This window comes from Chionomys nivalis, chromosome 10 (genome assembly GCF_950005125.1).
Source record: "Chionomys nivalis chromosome 10, mChiNiv1.1, whole genome shotgun sequence".
NCBI classification, from domain to species: Eukaryota; Metazoa; Chordata; class Mammalia; order Rodentia; family Cricetidae; genus Chionomys; species Chionomys nivalis.
The window spans coordinates 9,712,024-9,723,892 of record NC_080095.1 but is presented as its reverse complement, the minus strand read 5'-3'; the positions used below and the strand labels follow the sequence as shown (position 1 = coordinate 9,723,892).

The 11,869-nt window shown below is 36.8% G+C and overlaps 1 pseudogene; it reads right to left on the bottom strand.

Moving 5' to 3' along the window:
* Positions 1-8,187: 8,187 nt before the first annotated feature.
* LOC130882791 (immunoglobulin heavy variable 3-74-like) lies at positions 8,188-11,326 on the bottom strand (annotated as a pseudogene).
* Between the last annotated feature and the right edge of the window lie 543 nt (positions 11,327-11,869).

The window sequence follows — 11,869 nt, the reverse complement described above, 5'->3', positions numbered from 1 at the left end:
TAGATCATTCACCTGGTCTTGGTTTAGGTTTGGTATATGGTATTTATCTAAAAAAGTGTCCATTTCTTTTGCATTTTCCAGTTTTGTGGCATACAGGCTTTTGTAGTAAGATCTAATGATTCTCTGAATTTCCTCTGTGTCTGTGGTTATGTCCCCCTTTTCATTTCTGATCTTATTTATTTGCGTGTTCTCTCTCTGTCGTTTAATTAGTTTGGATAGGGGTTTGTCAATCTTGTTGATTTTCTCCAAGAACCAACTTTTTGTTTCATTGATTCTTTGGACTGTTTTCTGTGTTTCTATTTTGTTGATTTCTGCCCTCAGTTTGATTATTTCCAGTCTTCTACTCCTCCTGGGCATGTCTGCTTCTTTTTTTTTTCTAGAGCTTTCAGGTGTGCTGTTAGGTCCCCAATGTATGCTTTCTCTGTTTTCTTTAAGTGGGCACTTAGTGCTATGAACTTTCCTCTTAGCACTGCTTTCATCGTGTCCCATAGGTTTGAGTATGTTTCTCTTTGTTTTCATTAAATTCAAGGAAGACTTTAATTTCTTTCTTAATTTCTTCCTTGACCCAGGTGTGGTTCAGTAGTTGACTGTTCAGTTTCCATGAGTTTGTCAGCTTTCAGGGGGTAGCATTGTTGGTGCCTTCTAACTTTAATACGTGGTGATCTGATAAGACACAGGTGGACACTGATATTTTTTTGTATCTGTGGAGGTTTCCTTTGTTTCCAAGTATGTGGTCTATTTTCGAGAAGGTTCCATGAGCTGCAGAGATGAAGGTATCTTCTTTCCTATTTGGGTGGAGTGTTCTATAGATGTCTGTTAAGTCCATTTGATTCATTACCTCCAACAATTCTCTTAATTCTCTATTAGTTTTCTGTCTGATTGACCTGTCCATTGGTGAGAGAGGTGTGTTGAAGTCTCCTACTACTAGTGTGTGTGATTTGATGTCTCCCTTGAGTTTTAGCAGTATTTCTTTTACATAAGTGTGTGCTTTTATATTAGGGGCATAGATATTCAGGATTTAGACTTCATCCTGCTGAATTGTTCCTGTTATGAGTATAAAGTGTCCATCTCGATCTCTTCTGATTGATTTTAGTTTGAAGTCAGTTTTGTTAGAAATTAGTATGGCCACACCTGCTTTTTTCTTAGCACCATTTGCTTGAAAAACCTTTTCCCAACCCTTTACTCTGAGTAGATGCCTGTCTTTGTGGTTGAGATGAGTTTCTTGCAAACAGCAGACTGTTGGATCCTGTTTTCTTATCCAATCTCTTGGCCTGTGCCTTTTTATTGGTTAATTGAGACCATTAATATTAAGTGATATTAATGACCAGTGGTTGTTAACTCCAGTTATTCTTATTGCTTTTGGTAGAAGAGTTTGTGTGTCTCCCTTCTTTGAGTTGTGCTGTTGAAGGGTCGCTAGATGCCTGGGTTATTGTAGGCAGTGTAGGCAATGTTGGATTCCTTGGGTTGTGATTTTCCTTCTATTACTTTCTGTAGGGCTGGATTTGTGGCAACGTATTGTTTAAATTTGTTCTTATCCTGGAATGCCTTGTTTTCTTCATTGATAGTGAACGATAGCTTGGCTGGGTATAGTAGTTTGGGTTTGCATCCATGGTCTCTTAGTTTCTGCAGTACCTCTATCCAGGACCTTCTGGCTTTCATGTTTTCCATAGAGAAGTCAGGTGTAAGTCTGATCGGTTTACCTTTATAAGTTACTTGGCCTTTTTCCTTTGCAGCTCTTAATATTCTTTCTTTAATCTGTATATTTTGTGTTTTGATTATTATATGGCGAGGGGACGTTTTTTTTTTGATCCAGTCTGTTTGGTGTTCTGTATGCTTCTTGAATATTCAAAGGAATATCTTTCTTTATGTTGGGGAAGTTTTCTTCCATAATTTTGTTAAAAATGTTTTCTGGACCTTTGAGCTGTGCCTCTTCTCCTTCTTCTATCCCTATTATTCTTAGGTTTGGTCTTTTTATTGTGTCCCATATTTACTGAATGTTTTGTGATGAGAATTTGTTGGTTTTGGTGTTTTCTTTGATCAGTCCGTTTATTTTCTCTATGGTGTCTTCAGAATCTGAGATTCTTTCTTCTATCTCTTGTATTCTATTGATTATGGTTGTTTCTGTAGTCTCTGCTCATTGACCTATATTTGCCATATCCAGCTGGTCCTCAGTTTGTGTTTTCTTCCTTGCTTCCATTTCAGTTTTCAATTCTTGGACTGTTTCCATTACCTGTTTGATCATTTTTCTTGGCTTCCCAGGGTATCATTTATGTATTTACTCATTTCTTCAAACTTTTTGTTATACTTCTCATCCATTTCTATGAGGGCGTTTTTTACATGTTGTTTAAGGGACTCTATTGCTTTCAAAAAGTCAGTTTTTTCATCTTCTCCTGTGTTAGAGTGTTCAAGTCCTTGTGTTGTAAGATCATTGGGTTCTGGTGTTTTCATGTTGTTTTTCAGATTGTTGGGTGAATTCTTGCCTTGGCATCTGCCCATCTCCTCTTACCGATGCTATCTATTGGGTTTGATTTAATTGTAGTGGGGCAATGTGCTCTCAGTGCGGGCTTCACAGTGCGGGCTTCACTGTTTCTTGCCCACACTATCCTGCATCCAGTGCCTCCGCCGCCCGGGCCTGCCTGCCTGCCGGTGCCTCCGCCGCCCGGACTTGCCTGCCTGTCTGTGCCTCCTCCGCCTGGGCCCGCCTTTGTGCCGGTGCTTCCGCCGCCTAGGCTTGCCTGCCGGTGCCTCCGCCACCAGGGCCTGCCTGCCGGTGCCTCCGCCACCCAGGACTGCCTGCGCAGCCTGTGCTTCTGCCACCTAGGCCGGCCTGCCGGTGCCTCCGCCACCTGGGCCTGCCTGCCGGTGCCTCCGCTGCCCGGGCCTGCCTGCGCACCCGTGCCTCTGCCGCCCGGACTTGCCTGCCTGCCGGTGCCTCCGCCGCCCGGGCCTGCCTCAGCATGGTATTTTATAATAGCACACATGTTCAGCCATCAACAGTTGATGATTTCTAGATTAGAAAAACATAGATTATAAGGAGATGAGAATTTGTGTAAAATTTCTTGTAGCAATTCCAAATTTTTGTATTTTATGGTTTACCAAAATGAAGAGAATTGATGGACCAAATGCTAACTCTTTGTTTTGGGTATTGAAACTCCTTTTATAAATCCACTTAATATTCCCTTTCTTTCTTTGTATGAGTGTATGTGGGTATGTGTGCGTGTGTGCCGTGTTTTTAACTGTTGTGGTTATGTACAATTGTGTATACAAGTGATTGTTTTTGTATGTAAACACACATATAGAGGCAAGAGTTAGGTCTTGGGTTTCTTTCAACCAATAATAACTCCTCTTTAGATCAGAGTTTATAAATCAACATGGATTTCATCAATTGAGCCTTACTGGCATGTCAAAATGCTCCTATGATGCACCCATTTGTCACCAGTGTTGGAACTGTATATATCCACTGCTATTCCCAGATTCTTATTTGTATATTAGGGATCCAAATTTAGAGTGTCTTGTTCATAGAACTATGTTACCAACTGAACTGTTTTCCCAACCCTCAATTTTCTTTTTGCTTTGGTATTTTAGACTGAAGCCAGGGGCTGAAATGTACTAAGTTAGAACTGTGTTACTGAACTATATCAGCTGCCCCCTTTTATCAATCCTGTTGGTCATGAAATCATTTTTGCAGTACCTTTCCTATGGCCATGTGGAAGTCTTATTAGAAATAGTGCAAAAATAGTTCAAAATAGTAAGTTTTATTCAATAAAATATACACAATATGATAGTAAGTGAAGACAAGATATGATAATTCAATTTCTTTGATAGACACCAAGAAGTAATATTTATAGGCCTTAAGCAATTCTATATAAATTTTATTAGAAATTCCCTTAATTATTTATCAGTTTCTTGAAAGGGTAATGAACAAAGGTAAGGATCTCAGATAGTATGCCAATATAAAACCAAGTCCTGTTTTGTGGATCACCACTTTATTGGACTTCTGTGCAGGCATTTGAGTGACCTGAAAAGAACTAAGTTACAAATATGGCCCTTCACATCATGTAAAATATCGGAACATTGTGCGCATGTAGTCCCCTTAGTTAAACTCTTAACGAATATGGATATTATTATCTTTTAAACACATGGAGGTGGAAATATGTAGGTGTAATGTAGAGGACAATTTAATGGACTTCAGTGCACCTCAGCATCAGTGAATTCATTTATCATGATTACATGATGATAAAAGTCATGACATTTATTACCTTAATGTTTGTTCCTGTGAAACTACTCATATTCTAAAAAAAAAAAGAAGAACATCATCTCTCTGCAATTCTTTCAAGTATAAAATCAATGTTCCAAGAATTTTGTAAGATATTGATTCATCAAGAAAAAATAAGGGAGAATTTTCATGGAACGTCATTCTTGGCCGAAGAATCTTATCTTATCCATACTAAAAATCAACACTGTGGCATATGAATAGACCAAGAGAGGTCCTAATAATTACAACCCAAAGCTCATAGCAATATTGGGCTTCCCTCTGAAGGATTTCCTCAAATACAAAGTTAGAGTAGGTTTTACAATGGAAAATATACAAACAATGACAGTAATTAAACATGTTCCATTTTAAACAAACTCCAGGTATTCTTTTATCAATAACATGTACCAACCTTTTGTGAAGTATTACAGCAAGTCATGGAAAATGGGAGGAAATAATTCATGTAAAGAATACTGAGGCTAACACAAGTCCTATGTACCAGAGAGGACATCTGAATGATACCATAGATATATTGAAACATCCTGGAATAGGACAGATTGCTGAAGATGGATGTGCCAACAGTACATACAAACTTTGGGTGACTGTCCAGGTAGCAAGATGTCTCTGTCATTTCTAGAGTTTGCAAGATGCTTATTTCTTGTTTACTTAGGTAATATTATATCCTTCTGGTGTCTTTGATGGAGCTGTAGAATAGATAGATACTTATAGTTTTCCATTGTTATGATAAAAGTTAAAATGGATATAAATATTGTGCCTGTAATTCTTGCTTTATAACTGTTTTTGTTATATGTAATTTTACTATGTTAAAGTGAAAGCCTTTCTTTTTTGCTTAAACAGAAAAAGGGGAAATGATGTAGGTGGGTCTTCTATCTATCTGTTTCTTTCATTGGTTAATTAATAAAGAAAACTGCTTGGCCTGATAGATCAGAACATAGGTAGGCGGGGAAAACAGAACAGAATGCTGGGAAGAAGGGAAGTGATTTAGATGCCATCATTCTCCATCATGAGTGGGATGGAGGCTAGAATCTATTCCAGTAAGCCACCACCTCGTGGTGCTACACAGATTATTAGAAATGGGTTAATCAAGATGTGAGAATTAGTCAATAAGAGGCTAGAACTAATGTTTACATGAATACAATTTGTGTGTTGCTGTTTCAGGTGTAAAGGTAGCCATGTGGGAGACAGGCAGGATGAAAAGCAGGTCTGCTAGCCTCATCACTACAAATGGAATACAAATGGTATACTCATGGAAAATTTCAATGGCATCTTAAAATTTGCATGCAAATTGATGGACCTAGAAAAAATTATGAGTGTGGTACCCAGACCCAGAAAGATGAACATGGTATGTACTCACTCATAAGTATACTAGCTGTAAAGTAAAGGACAACAAGCCTATAATCCATGACACTAAAGAAGCTAGGTAATAAGGTTAACCCTAAGAAAAACATATATAGATCCACCTGGGAATGGGGAATAGACAAGATCTCCTAAAAAATGGTAGCATGGAGTGGGGGAATACAGGAGGGTCAAAAGTGAAGAGGAGGGATAAAGGAGAGGGGTGAGGAGAACTTGAGTTAAAGGGATAGTTGAGATGGTGGAAGGACAAGATAGAGAGAAAGGAAAGAGATATTTTAATTGAGCATGCCATTGTGGGGCTAGCAAGAAACCTGAAACTACAGAAATTCCAAGAGATCCACAATGATGACTCCAGCTAAGACCCTAAGCAATAGAGGAAAGGGTGCCAGAAGTGGTCTTTCCCTATAGTCAGATTGATGAATATAGTAAATGTCACCATAAAAGCTTTATCCAGCAACTGATGGAAACAAAGTCAGAGACCTACAGCAGAGTGCTGGCTAAGCTTACAAAGTCCAGGGAGAAAAGAGATCAAGACCACAATGGGGACATCCACTGCAACAGTTTACCTGAGCTTACGGATGCTCACCAACTCTAGTCAGACAGGAAAGGAACGAGCATAGACCCAAACTGAACCATCTGGATGTGAGCGACAGTTGCATGGCTGGGGCAGATTTTAGGGCCACTGGAAGTGGCACTGGAATTTATCCCTACTTCTTTTACTGGTTTTATGAGAACCTATTCTTTTTGGAAGGATACCTAACTCAGCCTAGATATAGTATGAAGGGCCTTTGATCTTTTCCAGAGCAATGTGTCTTACCCTCTCTCAGTAGCGAATGGGGGAATGGTGGGGGGATAAGTGGAGTGATTGGAAGGAGGGGAGGGAATAGGAAGTAGGATTGTTATGTAAAATGAAAAATGATCGTTAGTTTTTGAAAAAATAAATAAATAAAAAGAATATAACGCCAATATTCTCGAAAGGTGAAGTGGCTGATTATGGAGGTTTAATGTGTTATGGATATTTGTCATTTTTAAGGGAGTTGATTATAAGTTGTTATTGTTCACATTCAGGAAGAAAGTTGAACAAAGGAGATGAGATTTAGAATTCTTATTTTTCTTTTTTTTTCAAAAAGGATACTGACATGACAGAGTAGAAGTGTAAATTGTTGAATCTACTCTAAAAAGTAAAAAGGAAAAAAAGTAAAAAGGAAGAATTAGGTATGGTAAGATAAATGGGTAGATTATCGAATCTACTTTTAAAAAGAAACTACTAGTTTAATTGTTTAACATTGAATTTGACTTCTGTATATTATCTACACATTTTTATATAGATGTAAATTTGAGATTAATGTTTGTTAGAACATTCTGTACATGTATTTCTACTATTTTCAAGGTATACCTATACAACTATACCTATACAACTCATTTAAGAATTCATAGCAACTGTTTGAGATAATAAGGAAATATTGGTTAGTAGTTAATCACCTATTCCAATAGAATTTGTAGTCAAATTAGGTATGTTTTGGATGTCATACATAGATAAATTTTAGATAGACAGGTCATGTTCCTATACTTCACAGCTTACAGAATATAGCATTAAAGATGTTTTAATAATATAGGTTTTTGGTTATGACAGTGAGACATATCTGCTCCTGGTATCACAAATCTACATCCAAGAAGATTATTGACATTAAATAAGCTCCACGCAGATATTATTTGATTTATGACAAATATAAGTCACTGGGAAAGAAATTGCTCTTTCCTTAACTGTTGTCAGTATGATGTTCTAATTGGACAAGGAAGAAACAAAATATGTGACTGTCAAATATTGTCAAGATGAGGGACAGACCTTGAGAATATCTTGCTTCACAGAAAAGTCTTTTGGATATGTTAGGACTTTGGGTTGAAGCAGGATGACCCAATGATGCAGGGGTATCTTGAGTGACTTAATCAGACAGCCAGCTTTTTTTTTGTCATTTCTAACATCTTCTTGGAAGTTGTTTGTTCTCACTTTTTACTTACTTAGTTAATATTATTTCTTCTTGGCTTTCTGAGGTGTTTGAAGATTAGATAGTTATATTTATAGTTTTACTTATTTATGAAACTCAGAAAAAAATTCACTAAAGTAATGTAAAGTACATTAGGTTGAAAGATATTAAAAGATAGATTTAGATGATAAGGCATGTTATGATCTAAAACAAATTATTTATACATTTTTGGGAACACCAACATAGGATAAATAATGGAGTATATTCTCTGAATTTGTCAAATGCAAATGGAGTAGACATTGTTGATGTACTTATTTCCTGCATATATTTTATATAGTTATTGTAATTATTGCATATAATTTTCTTATTTTAGGTGTAGCCTTCTTTCTATTTTAAACAAAAAATGGAAAATACAGTGACATTTTATTTGTAATTAAAAAAAAATAAAGCTTGCCTTAAGATAGGAGTACAATGCTAAAACATTAAAGGTCAAGGATAGGATCACTATTTTAATCCCAGGACTCAAGAGACATGCAGACAAATAAATATCTTTGAGGTCAAGTCTACCCAGGACTACACAAGATTGATCCCAAAACAGATCCAGTTGGTGGTGGCTCTTGCCTTTAATCTCAGTGTTTAGAAGTCATACACATTTAATCTCAGCAGTAGGGAGGTGGAGACAGGAATGATATGGCTGAGTGGAGAGAAGAATATAAATGTGAAAGCCGGGTGGTGGTGGCGCACGCCTTTAATCCCAGCACTTGGGAGGCAGAGGCAGGCGGATCTCGCTGAGTTCGAGGCCAGCCTGGTCTACAGAGCTAGTTCCAGGACAGGCACCAAAGCTACAAAGAAACCCTGTCTCGAAAAACCAAAAAAAAAAAAAAAAAAAAAAGAATATAAATGTGAAGAGACAGGAACTCACTGGAGTGCAGAGTCTGAGTATTTATGAAAACAGGAGCTCACTATTTCAGTCAGAAGCTTTGGTGGAGATAAAAGGTCTCTCCACTGGTTCACAGCTTTGCTTTTCTCATTCAGCTTGATCCCTAGTATCTGCCTCTGGATTTTCACTTTTCATGTTAGATTCTTATTGTACGATCTTTCTATCTGTGTGTCATCTCTGTTTCTCCCTCAAAAGTCATTATTCAATATGCAAATTCATTCCAAATAGAAAAGATAGTAATCAGAAATAATAATCACTGCTGTACAAAAGACTCTCCTGGTTGATCAAAATTACAGCCAAGTTTTCCATGAAGTTGAGTCATTTCATGTTTACCTCTTGTCAACTTGACAATAAACTCCTTGGTTTCATCTTTATATAGTTCACCCATGTTCTTTAAAGGATCTTCCATCTTGCAATTCAAAATTCTCTTATTTCATTACTTAGATACCTCAAAATTTTAATAGTAATTTTCATATGTGTGCATGTGCATTTCTTTGTATATGTGCACATGAGTCCAGGTGGTTGTGTAGGAGAGAAGAGGCTGTCAGATCACATAGAACAGTAGTTATATATACTTATGAACTGTTATTTTGGGTGCTTGTAATCAAATCAGATCTTCTTCAAGTAATTGCTTTTACCAATTGATCACTGTCTCCAGCATCTAGAATACTCCAAATATTAACTGCATTAATATTTTTGTGAATACCAAAGATGAAATGTTAAGAGTAATCAGCAAATTTGAATTCAATTTAAATAAATAATTAAATAAATAAGAAAAGGATACATTGTCACAGAGTAAACATTCCCTTCAAAATTATCAACACAATTTATAACAAGTAATATTTGCACTACATCAGTACTTATGTGCCTTAGGTAATGATCATGTTACACGCAAACTTTAATGGCATTCTCTTATCATTTATGTTATTTTCTTTCCCGTGCATAAATCAGGGAATATACAGATTAATTAATTGGGGATAGGCAGTACTTCCATTTTTATTATTCTACTGACTGCTGACCTGCAGCCCACTAAAACTTGCCATCTATGTTAAATGTGAATCTTCCCTTCTCTATTACACTTCTGTGAAAACACTCTTACATCCGTTGAGTAAGAGACATATGTGATCTCAAATTAAGTCAAGCTAACTAGGAATATTAAGCCTCACAACTTTAGCCCTGTTACAATAGCATCTGATACATTCAGTTTTGAAGAAAAGGATTGGAAAACTGATTTATACAAAATCACAGAAAACATTAAAATAAAATAAAGCTATTTTCATCAGTAGGCATAGTTGTGAATCTGTCTATCTTGAGGAAAAAATAATATAAAATAATGTAACAATAATAAACACAATCTCAAATCTTGTGAATGACTGAGACATATCAAAGATTATAATATTTGTAGACATGGGTAGATGGCAAAATTATAGATGATATTTTGGGAAATAATTTTATTGAGAGACAAAGGTATAGGAACAAAAGTCAGTATTCAAAACTGAGATAATTTCTGCAAGCAAGTTTCTGAACAGGAAAAAAATCATTAGCAAAGTGAAGAATATACAAAACCTTGAGAAAATATTCTTAATTAACATTTTATTAAAATAGAACTATATCATTTTCCTTCCGAATGAACTAAAAGTACACCTGGGTCTCATTTAACCTGAGTGCATCATCCTCAAGGAGAAGAGATGATTGCAAATATGCCAAGATGTTTTTATCTAATTATCATGGTGCCATCTTTCTCTTGGTTTTCCCTTAAACATTCATGGTGCTATAATCAAAAAGTATTACCTGAACTCTGCCTGGGATATGCAAATACTCAGAAATGTCCATGTATTTTCTTCTCATGAAATTTCAATGACTAATGTAGGGTACTTTGTGTCCCCATAGTTGTCAGTTTACAGTTTGTTCATGGGAGACTTGCCTCATATGATAAAATAGCACAAAGAGAACATATAATGTGTTGAGGACATTGGATCCCTTCAGAATGTACATGTGGAGAAAATTGCAGAGAAAGTTCAAAAAATAAAATGCAGGTTAAACACCTGAGAAGAGTGCTTAACCTAATCATGACACCATAAATTCCTGGAATGAACCTGTATTCTGCGTCTTTTGCACCCCCTGGTGGCCCTGAGTGGCCTAAAAGTGAAGTTTATGTCTTGAGTTAACACTGAAATTCCATCACTGTGTCATTAGCACAGTAATAAGTGGCTGTGTCCTCAGATCTCACACTGTTCATTTGCAGGTACAGAGTGTTCATGGCATTGTCTCTGGAGATGGTGAATCGATCCTTCACAGATGGTGCATATCTTATAGTACTGCTGTCTGTATTAATACCCCCGACCCCCTCCAGCCCCTTTCCTGGAGCTTGGCGAACCCAGTGTATCCAGTAGTCACTGAAAGTGAATCCAGAGGCAACACAGGATAGTTTCAGGGATTCTCAGGGTTCACCAGGCCTCCTCCAGACTCCACAAGCTTCACCTCAGACTGTGCACCTGCAAACAAAGAGAAGGTTGTTAGCAAATTGCTAAGAAGCTCTATCTTTTGTATATCTTGTTCATATTCACTAACACACTCAGTATCTCTTCTTCATAAATTACCTTTTAAACAAGCAACAAATAAAACCCAAATCAACACCAAATCCACTGTGTGTTTTATTTTCCATGCTGATTTGAATGGGAAGACCTGGGCATCCAGGAATGATTCCTTTGTCTGAGATTCAGGGCCAGTGTTTATCTGGTTTTCATGAGAAGAGATGGGTGATATTTGCATGCCTTCCTGCTATATAAGTTCTGTTGTTGGAGCTAAGAGATAGCATGTTCTAATATGTTTGTAAATGTTGTGGGAAAGGCTAGTGGTAAAGATAATGTTATAAAAATATTTGTATCGTTCTAAGGTATTTTTCACACACATTAAGTATCATCTATGTCATTTAATAATCACTAACAAAATATGCATTTTAGAAATAATTTCTGCCCGAGTATTCATTTCCTATATTATAGATGGCAGTAGGCTTTGTTTTGTTACATGCTGCAGATCTTTTCTTATGCTGTGTTGACTTCAACACTGATGCACTAGGCACCACCCGAGTAGCTACAGCCCTAAGTTGTAAGTGTAGTTGCCTCTGGAGTTCGGAAACTCTATTTTTGTGTTGAGATCATGTGACATGACTGAATTAAATTGTTCAGTAAGGAACCTGCAGAGACTTTGTCCATTTTCATTTGCACCGGGGAATATGAAAAATTTGTGTTATTTTTTATTTTATGCTTTTTTTCCAAATATTTACCTGTCTGTTCACTAAAAACAGGGAGTGCC